The following is a 19,476-nucleotide window of genomic DNA, read 5'->3' on the forward strand; positions in this document are numbered from 1 at the left end:
AAGGGCTTTTGTCGAGCTGTCCAAATACATCTTGTCTGGTGTCAGGGCCACGAGGCTACCCGGTGGGGATGAAAGTGCCTGGGTGTCCCAGGTATGTGGCAGCCTTTGGAAGGCTTGAAAGGGCACAAATAATAATAATAATAATGCTGAGTATGATCAGGGGTATTTTTTTCCCCTCTCTCCACCTCTGCTGAGAACAGAAAACACTCGTGTTTTCTTGGCAGCTTCTCGCAGTACTTTCAGGACTCGCTCACCTTGTTTCCTCCCCCAAGCAGAATATCGTGTCCTTGGTACTTGGCTTCCCAAGCAAGGCAGAGAAGACATCCACATATTCCCTACACCATTTTTCTCTTTAGTGGGTATTAGCAGATGTGCTTCCAGCAGACTGGCTAAGCATAAACAGGCTTTTAGACTGACAGGTTCATGAACCAGGGGCCCCGCTGGCGCGCGTGCTCGTGTACCCTGCCCTCCTCGCCAGCCTCGCCGTGCCCCAGCCCTCCGCACCGCTCCCGCTCCGCACCGACCACGCCGCCACAGTGGGAGAGCCTCAAAATATCCCTCTCCCAAGGGCTTCTGCTGATTGATTTTTTTAAAAAAAAATTTTTTTTTTTTCCCCCTCCTTGCTGCCCACTCACCGATGCCTATGAGTGCTTGTGCCGCAGCGCCGTCGCTGAGGCTCACTTGCTGCTCCCAGATAAGCACGCTAATCCTTTGTCTTGTGCGGCGGGATAAGACACCAACCCTTACAGCAGCACCACAGCATTTTTCTGAGTTTCTTTTTCAGAGCTTCTCTTGGCCCATTGCCCCTGCTAGCCTGCTCCCTTAATGGATTAGCCGGACTTCAAGGAAAATCCTCCTGTAACAATAGCGAGGAATCGTGTGGTTCTTGGTCTACCTAAGGAGAGGTGCCAACAGTATTTTCTGCTACAAGCGAATCTGCTCAGTCTTTCTGATCCGATTTCTCTCTTCTTGATTTTGATATCTCTACAAAAGCCACTGCAGATGGGAGAGGAAAAAAACCAAACCAAACAACCAAGCCACCCTCGGTTTTTGTTCATTCATTTTTCTTTCTAGCTTTCCCCTCTTTTCCTTCGCCCCCCCCCCGCCCCGCTTCGAGCTGCTGAGACGGCCTCATGGAAGAGAAACTAAATAGCTCTCCTCTTGCTTTGGGCTGTTTTTCATCACTTCTTCTGTATGCTTCCTGACCCCAGAAAGGAGGCTTACATTGCTACATTCCTCCTCCTTCACCATAGCCAGAGACACAGTTCCTCTGGTTTCAGCAGATGTGCCAAAGGTACTCTGGTCTCCCTTGAGCATAACTTCAAATTTTGGCCAAATACAAAGCTTGGACATTTTCCAGGAAAATGTTTTTTGTCTTGAAAAGTGGGGTTTCTTGTCCAAAAAGTAATTTATTAGAGCTTGAAATGTTGTTTGAGACATCTCAGGTTTGATGAAACTCTTAGAAATCCAGCATTTTCTTAATTTTTGAAGGGAGCTCTCATTGAGCTCCAGATGTTTTGCCATTGACCAGCAGCTCTGGAAATGGGTAGCCAGGCAGGGAAATTATTATTCCTTTCAGCCTGATCTATACCAGAAGGCATAAGCAGTGACACTGAAAAAGTGTCAATTAACCTGTGCTGTTGGTAACCTTGGAGGTTTCTCTTTGTCTGGAAACTTTTTTGGGGGGGTACAAATTTCCATACATGTGCGTACATGTCTGTGGGCATGCACATGAGCAAACCCATGTTTATGAAGCTGGAAATCCTGCTGTTCTGGTCAGCTTTAGAAGTAACTAAAGCCCGGCTGTGCTACACAGTCAGGAGAATACAGCAGGGCTAACACACATAAAAGCAGACACGAGATCCTTCATGTCTCAGACCAAGCAGCAGGCGTGCTTTAGGTCTTGCAAAAAATACTGAATTGATGTGCAAGTCTGTGATGGTGAAAATATGGGGGATTTCTGCCACCTGTCCTTGCATCCATCTTGTATCCTTCTCAAGTCAGCTCATAACCGATTCTTCCCAAGCTTCCAGCTGCTTGGCATTTCTTGTGTAAAATAATTAATGATTATAGGGAATGGAGATATCAGCTTAGGGATAGTCGTGCCTGGTCTTGGGCGTTTGTATACATGCACTCGGGTACGTTCAGTGTTCAGTAGCAGTGTCAAGAGGAAAAAAAGGCAAATGATATGAAGAAGTATTAGGGAAGAGAAAAATGCACTGTAATGCTAGTATATAAACCTATCGTGCACTTTCCTATAGAGAGTATATACAATATATACACCTGCAGCCCTTCCATGGGTATAGAAAGAGGCCACAAGGAGGGTCAGGGGTGTGGGGTGGCTTCTGCACGGGGAACAGGGGCACGAGGCAGCGCCGGGACTCAGAGCTGGGAGCGTGGGCCAAAAGTTATCGGGGCAGGACTGTTTGTTACTCCAGTCTCTGGGAACTGAGAGCACAGTTAATTACTCTCTGCTCTGGCTGGGGGCTGCGGGCAGCGACAGGCGCTGAGAAGGATGGACCTTGGGTCCAGTCCAGGACAGCCGGTCCCACACAATCCCTTGTGCAATCGTGTTTAATTCTGTGTGCTTTATTTCCGAATAAATGACCCAATAGCGGTAAACAAAAACACAAGAGGGACAAAAAGGGGTGTATTGGGGCAGTATTTCAAGTATGGATGTTTTTAGACCTTAGAAATGCGCATGGTGTGACAGTCTGTCCTGGAAATGGGTGGCCCAGTAAGATCCCGTGCGTTGCTTCCTTCACGGTCAGGGTAAGCTGGGAAGAAGCTGCTGGTTTTTCCCTGATTTGGGGTCTTGTAGTACATACCAGAAAAGCTGCTGAGGGGCTGACCAGAAAAATCTGCTTCAACTGGTTGGGCCCAAGCACGTAGTCCCCTCGTTTTCCTTTGAGAGTGATGTGCCCGAGCTGCACCTCAGCCCTGGGATGGTGGCTCTGCCCTGACAGCCTGGGCTTGCTGGGTTTGGCTCATTTTGTGCGACCTTCCGAAAGCTATGGAACAGGAAAACTGGCCAGGGACTGGTTCAATGTGTTGTGGAGCTTTTGATGCTCCATGAGATGCTTTGGGTTCGATGAGTGGCTGTTTCCCTGGAAAACAGTTTCATCAAAAAGCAGCCAGCATCCTCTAATTGTACACCACCACCAAGGTTCAGGGTAAGTTCTTATTTAAACTACGTGAATGTAATTATACTATAATACTGTTGAAATACTGATGACAATTGTTACTCCATTGCAGCCCGGACACAGCCCCCATCTGCAGGGTGCATCAAGACAACAGTGTCAAATTGGAGAGACGAGACTCAGGCCGTTGGAAGGTAACGCACATATATATATCTCACAATTACACTTTTCCAAGACTGGAAATGCTGGGTAATTGTCTTTCCCTGCCAGTGTGCTCAGGGCGCTTTACAACAATAAATTTCACCAGGAGTGCTAAAAAAACAGAAAGCACAATAACATGAAACCTGCTGCTCAAAAAAATGCAAGCAAACGAAGCATTTGTAGAAAAACTGGGGTCAGGGTGTGCAGGATGGTGGAGCCCAGGGCGGCGTTCCGAGGCTGGAGCTCTCGACAGTGGCTGCCGATGGGGTGAGGAGCGAATGGTGACCCGCACCGCTCCGGATCGTTGCCCGTGATGCTTCTGCAAAGCAAGAAAGCTTGGGGCTGAGCATCAATTGAGAGGAAGGACGAGGTTCTCTTTGCAGCCAAGAAAAATTGTGTGCCAATCAAAAAGGTGATAGGCAGGCTGTTGTTGACCTCTAGGGAATATCAGAGGGCAAATATCCTTGAAAGGAAATTTGAAAAATAATCTCCGGGGAAGCCAGGCTAGCACTGCTGGAAGTGCTGCAGCACTGGCTGCTGTACCACGGTGCCAGGATCTCTGAGCATCCACACGGACCTGCTGTGGAAAGACATCTATAATTTTCCATCCTGCGTTTAGAAAACGTCTTGCTTGCTAAGAAGCAATAGGGGATAAGATTTGACAGATTTGGTGCCTGGTTTGCTGCAGACCCTCCTCTGGGGTCCGTGGCAAACCCAATTCCAGCCCTGTCTGAGCGAGAAGGGAGAAGGACAGAGGTATTTTCCTCTCCTCTTCTCCTTGGGTAGTGGGTGGTGAATGCAAATCCTTCCAGCAGGTGCCTGTAGCTGTTGTTTATGAGGCATGTCCTATAGCTGGGCCTTGATCTCACTGGGGCCTTAATAATAGCAAGATACAAAAAATAGTAAGGATTTATTCAAAACTGGACAAGAGAGGGTAGTTGGGTAGTCTTCAATGGCCATTAGATAGCTGATACTAGCTGTGTTTGCTCTATATGGTTCGGAGTCATCCATAATTAGAACATACTTTTTGTAACCCTATCTTACGGTAGATTTGATTTTTAGGAAGGAAAAATGTCACTAAATCATTATTATTCATGTGACAAATCCTGAAGGGTAAATTTTTTTTAAACACCACCTCTATCAGTCTCTCCCATGTCACCTAACTTTTATGCAATAACACTGTTCCCTTAGAGATACCGTATAAAATATCTCTCACTTCCCAATATTATTCATAGAATTCCCATTATAGAACATTGAAAACCCAGATTAGAAGAGTACAAGAATATTTTATGACCAGTTTGAAAATGCTGTTACTGCTGCAATAAATTAAGAAGTTAAATTACTCCCACATTGAGTATTGATATACTATGCATGGCAGAAAAATTCCTTTGAAATATACTGTACAATACATATAGAGAAATTCCAGCCCCTTTGATGACTGCAATGTGACTGCCAGCAAAGTGGTTTGTGTGTATATGGGGGTGGGGGATTGGGTTGCCAAGTCTGGTCTTTAAAGCAAGGAGTTGAGCAAGGGTAAAATCAGAACAGTAAAATATTATATGGTTAATTGCTGATATTGGGATGCTGCATTTAATGCCCAAGTCTCCGTTCTTCATTCTTCTCACATTCAGCCTTTGTGAACTGTACCTCTATAGAGATAGAATATATCATGGAGCAGCAGACACAATTTCCCATAATACGATTGCTCTTGCATATATCCATATGGACGTTTATTTGTGGCCTTTACCTGACCACAGGAAGACTGTGGACATGTGATGTGTATATGACACTCTTATAATAGTTTGGGGTTTGTTTGGTTTTGTTTTTTTTTTTCCTGAAGTCATTCGAACTCAAACCTTTGACTGCCAAGGGAAAAGCAGAAAAAAAAAAAAAGTTGGATCCAGTCTGGCAGATGGGATTCAGTTGCTTTGCACTTTTAGATACAAAGATGCTCAACTAATTAATTAAATCAACTTTTAAGCTTTGTTTACAGTTGTTTGCATTATTGGAGTGAGGTAAAGCCACCAGAATGTGCCAGACAATTTTGATGCAGTTATCTAGGAATTTATGTGTCTTTTTTCTGCTTACAAAGCTTCCAATATGAAACGTTGCAATGGGAACCATACTTATACAAAGTGGTTGTTACAACTTCAGGTAAGACCTGATCTTTCTTATGTATTTTCATATGTTGTCTGCTGTGCACAAAACCCAGCACTTTATTAAGCAAAATAATTGGAGACATTTGCCTGTTAGACTAAATTGGCAACCAAATTGCCTATTTTGCAAAATGCAACAAAAGAGCCCTTTTACATATTTTGCAAAGAAATCAAAACAGAGCTGCTGCAAAGCAGACAGCATAAGCAGCTTATTTGGTTTTGCCAAGAACCTGGGAAATCCAGTAGTTAAGTTTACAATAATAATTACAGTGTATCTTGCTGATTGCAATATTCTGGCCCAAAAGTGACTATTTAACTAAGTTGGCTGTGGAATCAAGTACCTACAAGTAATGTGATCTATTTATTAACGAGTGCTTTTTACGAGTGCGTCCTTTCCGAATTGCCTTGTTTTTCCACAAACGGGGGGAATAGACTTTCAGCAAGTCATTTATATAAAGCGGAGTAGCAAGGAGTTATTTAAGAAAAACACAAACAGCGAAGCAGCCCGGGTGTGTGTTTTTAAAGGTTATTCTTGGAGGATTTTCTTTCCCAAAGAAAGCGAGGCAATGAAGGGTAGAAGCCGAGTAGCATGTTTTTCCCTAGCTGTGCTGAAAAATTCACTCAAAGATAAGCAGAAGCTTCCCGTAAACCCCGAAGCTTACGCGTGCTTGTCGGACTCTTGACTTTTGCCCTGGAGTTGGTGGTTCTCAGATCAAGCCCGGCCAGGGACGTCCTCCCACCCCGGCAAAAAAAAATAATAAAATAAATATGCAGAAGCGGAGCTGATCCGCAGCCCAAGACAACAAGGCTGATGCTGCGCTGCCCAAAGTGACTTATCTTCATGTATAATCATGTAGCAAATCGTGTATTCATTTGTATTATTAAATAAAGACTAACAGAGTTGTACACCCAGCAGAGCAGAAGGGATGCACAAAGGATCATGGGTTCCCGGCATTCCCTGCTCCCTCTTGGAAAGCCGCTGACTCACTCCCCGAGCAATCAGCGTTGTGTGCCATTACAAATGGGGTGGTTAATAGGCCTGCATCCATTATCATTAGTGCATCTCAGCACGCAGGTACATGATGGGTCCTGCCAGCGCATTTGCTCCAGCTCACTGAGCCAGGGGCCATGCTCCATTGCAAATGAGGATGAGGAACACCTGCTCCAGGGTTTTTCGGCAGACCGGAGTCATCCTTCACATCTCATGCAACACTTGTTCTGTCAGAATGCAATGCTGGCACCGGCCGGAGCAGTGGTGTGCCAGGCGTCCGACTAAAGATTATAGACTTCCCTGTGGTCTTCTGCTGAAGTTCAGCTTTGAATTTTTTCAAAGAAACCTTTTAAAAATTTATCAATTTCATATTAGGCATTCAGTCATTATGTTAAGGGTTTAAAAATAAAGATGAAAAAAAAACTTTGCTTCAGAAATTAACTTTTTTTTTGGCAATTAGAATGGGAGCATAAAATATTTATTGACTCTGATAATTTTATTCACAGTGCTGAGTGCTGGATGTTTTGATATGTTTTTTGAGAGAGATTTTATTTTTGGAAAATAAGCCTCGTGATTTTTTTTTTTCTTTTTCTTTTTTTCCGGCCTTCTGCAACTATTCACGGTATTTGTGGGATGTTCATTTTAATTGTCTGCACCGGGTGACCCGAGATGTGGCATTAGACACTAACCAAAAGGGGGAAAATATGACAAAATGTCGCCTTCTCAAGGCGCATGTCTTTCCATCCAGAAGCCTCTGCTCTGGCTGCCCTCCAGAGCCAGGACAAAGGCTTTCCTCATCCTTCTCCAAAAGGCACGACGCTCGCTGCCAGCCCCAGGCTAGCTGGTTTTAGACACTGGAAACCAAAATTAAGGGAGGAAAAATGGTTGCAATTTGAAGCAGCAGCTCTTGGGGTTTGCAAATTACAGTGAAGGACGCAGCAAAGGTGGCCGCGTTGCAGCCTGTCCTCGTCTCCCTCTCCTGCGTAATGGGGACCTGCTGGGTGCGCTGCTGGTGCCCAAACCTTCGCAGGGCCCCAAAACCAGAGATTAGAGGCAGAGGCTGGCACCCTGGGCAGCCCCGTCACCCCTCCTGCAAGCGGGACCTGCTGGGGGGGCTCGTGCCTGTCCCCCCATCCTGCTGGACCCCTGGGAAGAGTCCTCCAGGTGGCTCCCCGTGGAAGGCACCTCGTGTCCTCCAGCATTTTTTTCCCCGATGGACGATGCGTCACCTTCTTGAAACAAGACTTGGGATGAACTGGAGCAGGACAGTCGCTGCCGTATCGTACGCCGCTAGCTACGGTGCAACGCTGACATGGGCTTTTTGACTGGTGTCATCTCTGTCTCCCGTGCAAGCAGGAGGAGGGTGAGTTGTCTGCTTCTCCATTCCCAAAATGCAGGTGAGTGGACCTGGAATAAGGAGTTAACTAAGAAATTCCTGTTTGCTTTTCTTGCTTTTCTCAAAAAAGTCATTCCTGTCCCCTCTCCCCAGTCCTCCCTTCCACACTGAAGAGGCTTTTGGTTCTGCTTTCAGAGCCTCCAAGAAAATGACGGCTACTTTCTTTCAACAGGAAGCCTTGTCTGGTGGAATATAGGTTTCCACAGTGATAAAATTATCCTGGACAAAATTATGCTAGGTCTGCTGCTCTGCTTCTCTACCAGGGAAGCTGAGTCCTCAGTTTGGTCAGAAAACATTTAAGGTTTGTACCTTGGGATCCAGCATCTTATCTCTGCTTTACGATCAGGCACCACCAAAAAATGACTCCCAGGATCCATCCTTTTAGCTGTTACAAACTTTGACACTCAGACGAAATCTTGGACTCTTGTTCCTCAAGGTGCTTCTCAGTCTGTCTCAGATTTGGGTTCCTTGGTCACTCCCAACAGAGGGAACCTGTCATCATGCCTTATTTTGTGGTTTTTTTCTCTATTCTTGTCCTTCTCTGTACTTGTCTTTCCTTATCAGACTCTTATGAGCTATGGGTATGGTTGAACTAGCTCTGTCTTTCCATCAGCTCTTCCTTGGTGGGACCTCAGCTTACACGTGTACCAGGTGTGTAGGAGGTGAGTCATTTCCAGACTGACCCGTCAGGTTAGTGTTTTAGTCAATTTAAGAAACTTAGTCTTCACATCATAGTGATAAATGGTCCTGTGTTGATCCTGCATCCGTGCTCCCTTCCAGCTTCAAGAGGTGTGCGGAAAAATATCCCTCTGTGGTACTGCTGCCTGAGTGCGTAGCTCTGCACAGTCAAAATGAAACAAAAGTCTGGACAAAACGAACTGACTAATTGGTTCTAGACTCTGCTGGGGACTTTGCCACCACACTCAGGTACTGAGGCATTTGGTGAAACAAAAATGCTGCAGGAAGCACTGTGGTGAATGCTATGGGTTAGAGACTTGTGCTAAAGTTCTGATACACCTGTGGTTTTTATATTCTCCATATTATTAAACAGAATTATTCTTGCTTTCTGCTTTCATCCTCTCAGCATAGAAGAGTTACTTCAGAAGGTGTTTAGGGCTGTGCTGCACTGAATGCCCTCGGCTTGCTAATGGGGATGTCCCTGCCTTCCCCAGGGGAACATGGGCTGGTCACTGATGGTTCAGTATCATCCATATAAAATTGTTTCTTATCACTTTGTGTAAATTTTAGGGAGAGAGATAAAAATCTTCATCTTTTGAAATGTACTTATGACCCTATTTTGATCTGTAAAATAGCAAAACGGAAGAGGAACGAGCAGTCCTGCGAGGTCAGAGGGACGGTCCGTCCAGGGCAGTACTCGCTCATGGGCAGTGACGGGGTCCGCGATGGGTGTTTAGGGAAGAGTACGAAAAGAGAGCAAATATGGAGCAATCTTACGTATTGCAGTCAGCAGTTTGGGAAGCAGAATACTTTAAGTTGCATTTAGTAGACACACATTAACATTTACCCTTTTTCTTGTTTAAGGCATATTTGTAGATCTGTGCCTTTTGAAGTATTAGGTTTTGATGGGGCTTTTGCTCATGTACTATAAATGCCTTTATTCTACTTCCCATCTATCCACTAAGAGCTGCTGAAAGTTGATGTTGTGGCAACACTGGAAAAAGAGGTGCTAGAAATGCCAAATCTCCGCTCGTTCAGGACTGAAGAGCCCGAGGACAAGCTGTTCAGAGGGGTGACAATAATGCAGAAGAAGGTTGTGTATGGTTGATAGATATGGGGTTCCTTTAATTAGAAGTATGAGTAGAAAAATTAGGTTTTGGTTTGGGCTTTCAAGGAGTAACCCTGGAACAATGAATGCCTGGAAGACTCCAGTGGAAACAATCCCTAAGGATCAAATGGGATCTGTATACTCCAGTGCCTCTGCAAGGCTGGGTTTCAGAGAAGACACAGGCAGGCAATGAAAGTAGACCCATGATCATAGTCTGGGGATGCTTAAAAATTCTTGGCTTTCTTCTGCCACAACAGGAATAAACAATATCTGCCTTTTTTCCATTCCACAGGGAGTGCTGGATACCTACTGGGACATGTCTATCACATACTGTGGGGAAGAGCTCCAGAAGGAGATGTGGAATATTGCTGTTATTGGCTTGGAGTGCACGAAGGCTGCCACGCACCCGTGGTGCTTGGTGAGTTTCTTGCAGAGCACCCCACAGCTCCGGGTGTAGGTACCACTTTGGTCCCCACCAGCTTAAAAGGCATCACTTTACTTTTCTGTATGCTCAGATGATGCCTTCTAAATGGCTTTAGATGTAAGGCACTGAGACAAATAAAGAGGAGACAAAGTTAGAAAACATGAGAGGTTCAGTATTTCCAAATGTGTGTCTTGATGGATTTTACATTAAAAAAGAGGAAGGAGAAATTAAGATATGGAGTAGTACTGGCTTGCTTAGTGCAAACACTGTGGGAAATACTGCTTTTGAATTTATGGCAGGTCTGAATTATTTGCTTCTGTCTAGGCGAAATACAACCCATTAATTCAACTATCAGCTTTTGTCTGATGCTAAGGAGCGCAAAGTTAATTTTGTAACATGAACAATGAAAAGTTTATAGATTTTTAAATGATATCATATTTGTTCAAGTATGGTCTTAAGCATAGCCTTGATGCTCAGGATGTGTTTACATGCTTTGCTGATTATGAATAGACTTCAGTATGTGTTTGCAAAATCACAGCTCCATCAGTATGTCAAACAAACAAAACCTCTACTCGTCTTCCATGTACTTCAAATATATAGACTGCTGTATGTACCTGCTAACTACAGAAACAGATGAATCTAATTTGGATGTTCAGAGTTTATGTAATTTCTAACCCTGTTTCTTACATTATGCTGCGGTCTTGACCTGCAATGACCTGTTATTTTATCCCAGCGATAGACTGCCTGCATGCAGACGTTGCCATTTGTGCCAGGGAGCAGTGAGTCTGTGATGTGACAAGCAGACACCCAACCCAACTTTGAAACCAAGCCTCTGGAGGTGGAATGCTTGTGCATTAACCCACTTTGCTACCCAGCCTTGTACTGATACATTTTTAAAGCACTTTTTTTAAAACTGAAAAGAAGAAAATCATCCTGTATTTGGAAAAAAAAAAATAAATTAAAACATCACGCGATGAACTGGATGGTAGTTACAGAACTTAAAATACAAAGACAAGTTGGCATATGCATATTGCAGAGTACTACTGATCATTGCCAAGCACACGCAAATTGCCTTGCTGCTTTTGCTGCTGTCTTAAGCGTGACATTTGGGGATCTACATAGCGTGCCCTCCTGCTCCACCTTCCAGATGCAGTGTGAAGAGCAGTCTTGGTGAAATTCCGGCTTATTTTTGGGGAGGGCTGTTCAGTCGTGTAGGGTTAGGCAGGAATGGGAGCATCCTGCTGTATTAAGGTGCTGGGAGCCGGGTCCAGCCAGGGCACTAATACCCCACTCGCAGAGTGAGAGCGCAATATATTCTCATCCCCCCAAAGCCAAAATGAGGTTTTGGCTGAAGGAACACGTTGCATGTGACACTTGGCTGTTTAAACACTGGTTCCTCTGCTGTTTTCCTGCACTTTCTCTCCTCCCTCCCCCACAATTAGATGGTTAAAGGACAGCACGCAGTATTTAATACTGGATTTCAATGTCCCGCTCAAATTTTCTTTCACCTTAGGCTGGACGCTGTGATGCTAAAACACGTCGGGGAGACTACGGGCTCTTTTGCCAAGCGTGAAGGGGGCTGAGCCGCACCACCCTCCTGCCCACGGCTCTGCCAGCTCGCCTGGTGCTGCCTCGCTCGTCCTGGGCTCACGGGAGAGAGCTTTCCCCCATGCCAACGCAGAGCCTTGGTTTTGTGAAGCACATGAATGGAGACTAGTCTGAGACAAGTAAGTTCTTATTTATACTTGTGGCCTCATCAGGATTTGAATTGAAGTCTCTAGAGATGCCCTCCAGCTTCCTTAAATTTCATTTTTTTATAATGAAGATAATTTTGAGTTTTACAAGCACAGAAATGTCTAAAACTAATAAACATTTTATACATGTGTCAAAAGATGCTTAAAAAGCAGCCAAACCATGTTTTTTTTTAACAACGAGGGCGGGGGGGTGGGGGGGTTGGAGACACGAAAAAAAAACCCACCCAACCCACAATGCACTCCTTGTTTGCCAAGTTCCTGCAGCCTGAGCAAATTTTTACAGATGAGTTATAAACCCCAGACTAACAGAGCTTTAATGGAAGTGCTGACACTACCTAAAGCCGAGCAGCGCGCACGTACCGCTACAACCGCCCCACAAAACGACCCCTGCATCCCACTGCCGACCCCATCCCTCCAGCCGGAGCGCGGGAATCGTGCCGCGCTTCCTACAGCAGCGCTTGGGGGGGGAATTAAGACATGGGGGGCTCGCGAGCGCGCTCGCCCTTCTTTCTTTCGCGTGCTTGCAGGGAAAGGATTTGGCAGGCGGTCTTGGCAGGCCGGCAGCTCGCGAGGAAACAAAAAGAGCAGCTATCGGTGCAAAACGGAGCGGCTTCGGAGGCGGCCGCGGTGGCTGGTGGCCACGCAGCCTCGCTGGACCCTGCTTCAAACGAGCAGCGCGCTGGGTTTATCGTGGGGCTTAGGAGAAAAGGCTCTTACAGTCGTCATCCAAGGGTTATATTTATCTCCGTTTGGAAATCCTCTGCCGCCTATTGATTCTTTGATGTTTTTTTGGAGGGATGGATGAAGATGTTTGCACCGAATAGAGGGAGCGGTTTGGCTTCCGAGTGTTATTTCATCCTAAAAAGATAAATTTGCGGCAGTATATCTGTGTACAGGCATGCATCTCGTCTGATAGATATAGGTGCGTATGTATATAAGTACATAAAGTAAAGCCTTGCTGAGTGTACAGCAGCTGGCTTACTTTTATCACCAGCTTTGCCATAAAATGTCCAATTTTAATAATCAAATTAGAGCCAACGAAAACCTGTACAGGTGAGAGGAAATCTGTGAGTATGATCAAAACCACGTTTCTGATTCAGGACGAAATCGCAGGCTACAGGGAGGTACATCTGTAAATTATACAGGAAGCTTTCTTCAACAACTGATTCAGCCTGACAGTTTTACTGGAGTATATGAAAATTAGTATTAAAGATGTGATATGTAGGCTTCTTTCCAGGAATTCCAATCTGGTTTCAATAAAATGAAAACACTGATTGGAAGTGAAGTTGCCTTCCGGTTTTGCCTTTGGCTATTATGTGTTCATTCGTGAAATGACTGAATTCCACAACTACTTTTAATATTCACCTTTTGAGTTCATCTCCCGTACTGGACACATTGGAATGATTAAAATAGCACTGCCTCCTGAAGCCGGATTCTCTTTAATTTGAAACAGCCTAGGTGCTGAGGAAAAAAAAAAAAAAAAAAAAAAAAAAGAATGCTCTGTTAAGTCCATCCTTTCCTAGCATCGAGTTGCTTCAATGCCTGTTTAGGGTAGAATACTAATAAAGAAGTGGTTTCTAGAGGAAACATCCCGTGCTTCCTGAATAGCTGTGCAGGGAAGACCGACAGAGCACAGTTTTGTGCTCTCCATCTCTGCCGCTCCAGGTTGCTGCTCCTGATGTTGTCTGCTGGCTGAAATGTTTGCGTGCGCCGATGCTACGTGCTTCTTCATGCTGCTGTGCTTTGGCAGCTGCCTTGCCGTGTACATTAGTGCCACTGCATGCTCTGCCCCGACGCCGGCAGCTCCTGCAGGGCACTGCTGTTGCAACGAGAGCGCCTGTAAAAAAAGGGGTGTGGAGCGGAGAACGGGGGCCAGCAGATGTAAATCTCGAAGATATCGCGGGTCTCGCAATGCAAACTGTTGCATTTTAGCTTATTGTTCAAAGCGGCGTTTGAATCCTGAACTTGCGGGAGTTTTTCGATGCCAGATGAGCAGGCTAGCTTCTTGCAGAGCATGAGTGATTTTATGTGTCGAGTAGCTCATAAAGAAATCCAAATTCCCATCTATTTGCTAACACCTTCCAGACTACACTTGGTGTTTTGAGGCAATATTGTCCTAGAGATGGAAAAACTGACTTTGCTGGTTTTAGGGAGGTGCTGGCTCCAGCTCCGGGCTGCGCTCCCAGCAGGGGCCACGTAGCAGAGGTCAGGGTGGCATCCGAGGCACCCTGGCACTAGTGGTTAAAGGGCTCACCATGAGTTAACGGCAGTTGGTTAAATGAGTTAACTTCCTTCATTTTTTTTAATATTTTTTTTTGTATAGGAAAGCTGGCGGTCGTGCTGATGGGAGCGAGCCACTCATAGAGCTCCCCCGGGGTCTGTGTTTGCTAGGGGGGGTTTCCCTGAGAAGACCCCCACACCTTCCTCCCCATTACTTTCCTGGCCACTGCCTGTCCGTGGGGTTTTTTTCTCTGCTCTGGGGACGTGGGCATCTTTGGCATCCTCTTTTCGGGGCATTTAAGGGGATGTTTTCTCCTTGGCACCAGTGGAGGTCCCAACCCTGGGCACCACCACGCCTGACCCGAGCTGCTGGGGACTAAAAGGACATCTATAATAAACAGTAATATTGAAAACTTTAGCACCTCCGTGGAACAAAGGAAAGCCCAGGGAAGTAATTTCAGCCTCTGTACTCAGTCACCTATCTGGCAACCTCTGCAATGAGTATTCTGGCAAGTTATATCACTGAGGGAGAGTCTGACTTTCTGCAGTTGTCCAAGGCAATCTTTGATTAAATTTTGGATGCTGTTACTTAGACATCCGCTCCTGATGTGCTTACCATATTTTGCAAAGAGAAGGTCTCTGTGAATTGAAAATTTCTGGTTATGTGCATTCAAGGTCATGCATAAAACAGTGTCTAGGATCGTGGAAAGTTGAAGAATTTAATCAAAATACTGCTCTATAGTTTAGTATGTTTTGTAAGATTAGGAGGGGCACCAATAATGCTGTCAATGCGGAGCTCATTTGAACACTTTTGAATTATTGAGCTACGAGCAAACCACAGCACAGCCTAAATCGACAGTTTTCAACAGTGCTGCTGGCAACAGAAGTTCCTGACGGTTCCTCTTTTGCACTGGAGAGGAACAAAATTGCAGTAAGTCTGTACACCAAAAGTACGGTGTCCTTGGGGGGGGAAAAAAACCCAGTTGCAGGCTTTGGGATAACAGCCTCTTTGTGTTGTTAAGTGCCGTCAAAAGGAGGTAGAACAGCAACCCTATACAAATTTAGTCATCTGCCACTCCCAGCCAAAGAAAAAGTTAAAACCCCATGTTTTAAAGCTCACCAAGGCCCACCCAGCGGCGTGGAGAAGGGTGAGGCTGCAGTACCTCTGTCTGGCTTCAGGTGGCTGCTCCACACCACGGGTCCCAACCCCAAACCACACGGGACACCTCCGGGGAGCGGTGGGCGAGGGGTCTGCGATGGGGAGGGATGGCTGGAGGGCCTGAAGACCCCTCGGGGGTCTTCTCCTAATCCAAGGTCACCAGGAGTCTACTGGCCACAGGCGCTCGCAGAGCACGGGGCAGACGTAGGGGACGCGGGAGCGACGCGTTGCAAAGCACCTCTTCCCTCTGCGTGGCTTTTTATGGGATGGGAGGTTGAGTGGGAGATGATAACAGTGTTTTCTTAGGTACCAAGAGCAAAAAAGTAAAATGGCACTGTTGTATTTTGCAGAAATACTTTGTGGAACTGGATGCAGCCTATAACACTTTTTTTTTCGCCTTTGTTTTCTCCTTAGAGGGTGAAGACAATCTCCAAGCAGACCGTGGCAGAGATTCAGTACGTGCACTTACTGCGCTGATGTTGTGAATCTGGAATTGATGGATCATCCTGAAAAAATTAAGAGTACAGAGGTACCCAAGGCTCTTTCCCTCGTTTGAAAAGATCTCATTCTGTAATTAAAGTTAATTTAGAGAATGAATTAAATTTGATGTATATGTTAGTATATATTAATATTTAATGTGCATGTTAAATATATAGCTGGCCTTAGCCATGAATATGTTCATGACCTTAGCCCCAAACATCCTCCCTTTGCCCCAAATGAAACCAAACGTTATTTCTTTTTAGTGATTTAACCTTATAATAATTTCCTAAATTCTGAAGTTATTTTAACTGACTTCACTGAAAAGGTTTTTTGCTCCCCTTTTGCATTTCAGAAATTAGTTCAATGCTAATTCTTAGAGCTGGGCATCGTGGTTATTGAGTTTTGCCTTATCTTTTCATTTTGGTTCGCAACTTTTTCAAGTCGTTCGTTGTAAACGGAAACTTGTTTATGGGTTAATACACCAGATGCTTTCCAATAAAATGCGTATTGTCTTCCTAAACAATGACATAAAACACAGCGAAGCCAAACGTGGGCTCTTCCTTAAGGCAAATGGGTGCGAAGGATGTATTCGTATGATAAGGGTTTTCGTTGCTTTCATAGGCTCTTTCATAGCGCTGCCTCAAATTGTCAGTCGCCTGTCAGGAGAAATAAGAAATGCAACCTAAAGAGTGTGGGGCCGGGGGACCGCGGCGCGTGAAGCCGAAACCACAGCCGTGGCGCGCCGGTACCTGCGCGCTCCCCGCGCGCTCCCCGCGCTCTCCGACGTAAAGCCCTTTTCCTTAACGCCCCTTTAAGCGTGCCGCTCCCGGTCTTCCGCATCTCCCCCCAAAATCTTTGGTTCATCCCCCACAAATACTGCTAACTACTAACTCATAAAACATATCAACTGGGTTTATTACTTTTAACCATCTTTCCAATTGTGCTATAAAATAAAGGCAGATGCCATTTTAAGATCTTATTATTATCAAGGGCCAACTCCTCCAGCAGCACCTGCTTAGCAGCAATCTGCTTGTTTATAGTCCCTTTTTTATAGGTGACAGTTTAAGGTGGCTGTTCTCCTGTTACAAAGAGTTCTTTTTAATGTGGCAGAAGTGGCACGCACAGTAGGTGAGCTCCTTTCTTTCATCCAGTGATATTGAGAAGGGGTCGCAGGTTCACCTGTGATTTTTGCTTGACAGCTTCGCCACACACATCAGGCTCTGCCAAATGCTCCACCATTAATTTATGATTTAAAGTAATTAACTTTTGCTGATTAAAGTAATTATTTCAAGTGCATTGCACTCAGGCCCAAATGATGCACACAACCCCCTCTCCAGTTTGAGCTAGCAGCATGCCAAGTGCTTAAAAGCTGCACCAGGGAGCTCGCAGTGGCTTCTGCCAGTCTAACAGATCTGCCATGTTTATGGCTGACTTGTACTAACTGCTCATTTTAATGCCGAATCCTGGCAGAACATTGACACAGTGTGAAACCTTCATCCGGTAAACAAGACAAGCTTCAAATTGGTGACATCGATGACAGTGAAAACTGTTTAAATGAATCTTGCCTCTAGCCTTCCAGAGGTATTATGTTTTTGAGCACTGCTCCTTCTCCAGATTGGCTGTTAAACAATTTACAGCTTTATCCAGCCTCTGCCTTTAGCATTATGCAGGTGCAAAATTCAGGCTTCTTTAGTAGATCGGAGGCCAAGAAAAAAACCTCCCCCCCCTCTAAAAAAAAAAACCCCAGACCTCACCAAAACCTTTTAAAGCGACTTCAGATGTGAGAAATGTGAAAAAGGAGTTTCCTTTGAAAATAAATCTCCCCTTTTGAAAGCGTACACTTGTTGTGAAACTGCCTGTCATCTCCTAAAGTTAACATGTTTTGTGTAGGAGCCAATATTGGCTTTTTTATTGTGCCTTCTCTGCACAGAAGAAGCATGCACAGCAACCCCCAGCCGCCGCCGCAGCAGAGCACCGGGGCTGCATTGGCGTGGAAAGCTGCCAGCGCCGGGTGCCGTTGCAGCAAGGCGCTTTGTCTTATTGGCACAAAATGTTTCCAAAACTTACCTTTAGCTGTTTGGTTTTTTGTTGGTTTTTTTTTCCCTTGGGGAAGATAGTCCTCGGGAATATCCTCATGCAAACAGCTGTGGGATTTTGACTGTTGCCCTCTAACTGAAAACAAGCAAACCGATATTTAAATCTGTAGGAATAAAAATATCCTTGCTGGAAAAGATATATTCCCAGTACTATAAATACATTTATCTGAAAAGGATTTTTTTTTCTTTTTTTTTTAATCCATTTTTAATTTGGGAGGGAGGAGGGAAACAGTTTTGATTGGGGGGGGGTGTTTTTCCTGCTTTGCTAAAATGACTGTCAGTTTTAAAAAGCTATTCACATTATCTCTCTCTCGTCTTCCAGTGCAACTGTAAAGAAATCTAATTTCATCTGTAATAAAGCACCTGATGGGCAGTGATCCCTGGCAAACAATATTTCAGCTTAATGCTAAGCGTTGAAAAAACATCATCGAAAAATAAAGATGCCAAGAAAAATCATCTGTGTGTTAGCTTGGCAGTAGTCCTCAGAAATGTGAGGGATAGCTCGACAGCGAGCCTGCTTTTTGGGGTTTTTTTTTCCCCTTTTTTTCTGTAATGAATGAAGTGCGGTGGGAAGGGGCGAGCGCGGGAGGCAGCGTGCTGCCCGCACGGCAAGGGAGGGCAGGGTGCCGGCGGCCGCGGCGGCTGAGGAAATCCGCTCGGTCGAGCTCTCCGCTCGCTCTTGTAAGCAAACATTGAGCTCGCTGCCAAATTGGGGCAGTTTTGTGCTGCGAGCAAGCCCAGGCACTGAGCTAAGAGCACCAAGCTCGTTTCTCGTGAGCCCCTGCTATAGGCATGATGCGCTGGTGTCCTTACCCCGGTCCTCCCTCCGTCCCTGGTCCTTCCCGTGCAACGCGTGCTTTAAACACGCTCTGGCTGGCATTTGGCAGAAAATAATAATGCTGCTTTTTAAGAACCGATTGGCAAAGGCATTTTTAAAATGCACACCAGAAATTAAGATTGAGACAAATGAGTTTCACCGGTTTTTATTTTTATTTCCAGGTCTCCACATCTTCACACCCAATAATGCCTGGTGTCTCTGAAAACGTAGTAAGTCTGGAAAATTAATCTAGGAAATTTTTTTCTAAGCAAAACACTCTTGGGATTTACTCAAGGCCTGATCCAAAGTCCCCTGAGACAGTCAAGAGCCGGTTAGTGGACTCAGCCTCGACTGACTATTCTGTACTCTCTGCAGTTGCTCCAAGCTCGAGCGATCCTCTCTCGCGCTTGCTCAAGAAAAGCGATCGTAATTCTCAAAGTGTTGTTTCAGGGCGGATAAGCGCAGGATGTGAAACTGCAGAGATTATGAACGGCTGTGATTGACAGAGGGAAGGTTGGCAAAGCTTGGCTCTCGCACTAACGGGAGCGGTGACGCCGCCCGGTGTGTAAATACCAAACACGACGGTAAGCCAGGTTGGTTAGAGGTGCCTGGTTCTCATTAGCATTGCCATGAACTGGATATCTCTAAATATCTTGGGGTCTTTAGGTCTTGGGTGGGTGTTGAGCCAGGCAGGGATGCTCCCCATGGGGAAGGACAACCCACAGGAGAGCCCCTGCCTTGGTCCTCGCCTGTGTTGGGCTGTGACAGCAGCGAAAACACACGAGATCTGGTCAGACGGAAAGGGTACAACACAACGGACAATAGGTAAAAAGTATCAGAAATACGGAAATCCGTC

General features: G+C 45.5%; 1 long non-coding RNA gene across 1 annotated transcript; it reads left to right on the plus strand.

Annotated features, from left to right (window-relative positions):
* Positions 1 to 3,270: 3,270 nt before the first annotated feature.
* On the plus strand, positions 3,271 to 7,582 carry LOC142030722 (uncharacterized). The gene is made up of 3 exons (XR_012650248.1): positions 3,271 to 3,334; positions 5,434 to 5,495; positions 6,566 to 7,582. It is a non-coding gene; the product is annotated as an uncharacterized LOC142030722 (long non-coding RNA).
* Positions 7,583 to 19,476: the final 11,894 nt, after the last annotated feature.

This window comes from Buteo buteo, chromosome 4 (genome assembly GCF_964188355.1).
Source record: "Buteo buteo chromosome 4, bButBut1.hap1.1, whole genome shotgun sequence".
Classification (NCBI taxonomy): Eukaryota; Metazoa; Chordata; class Aves; order Accipitriformes; family Accipitridae; genus Buteo; species Buteo buteo.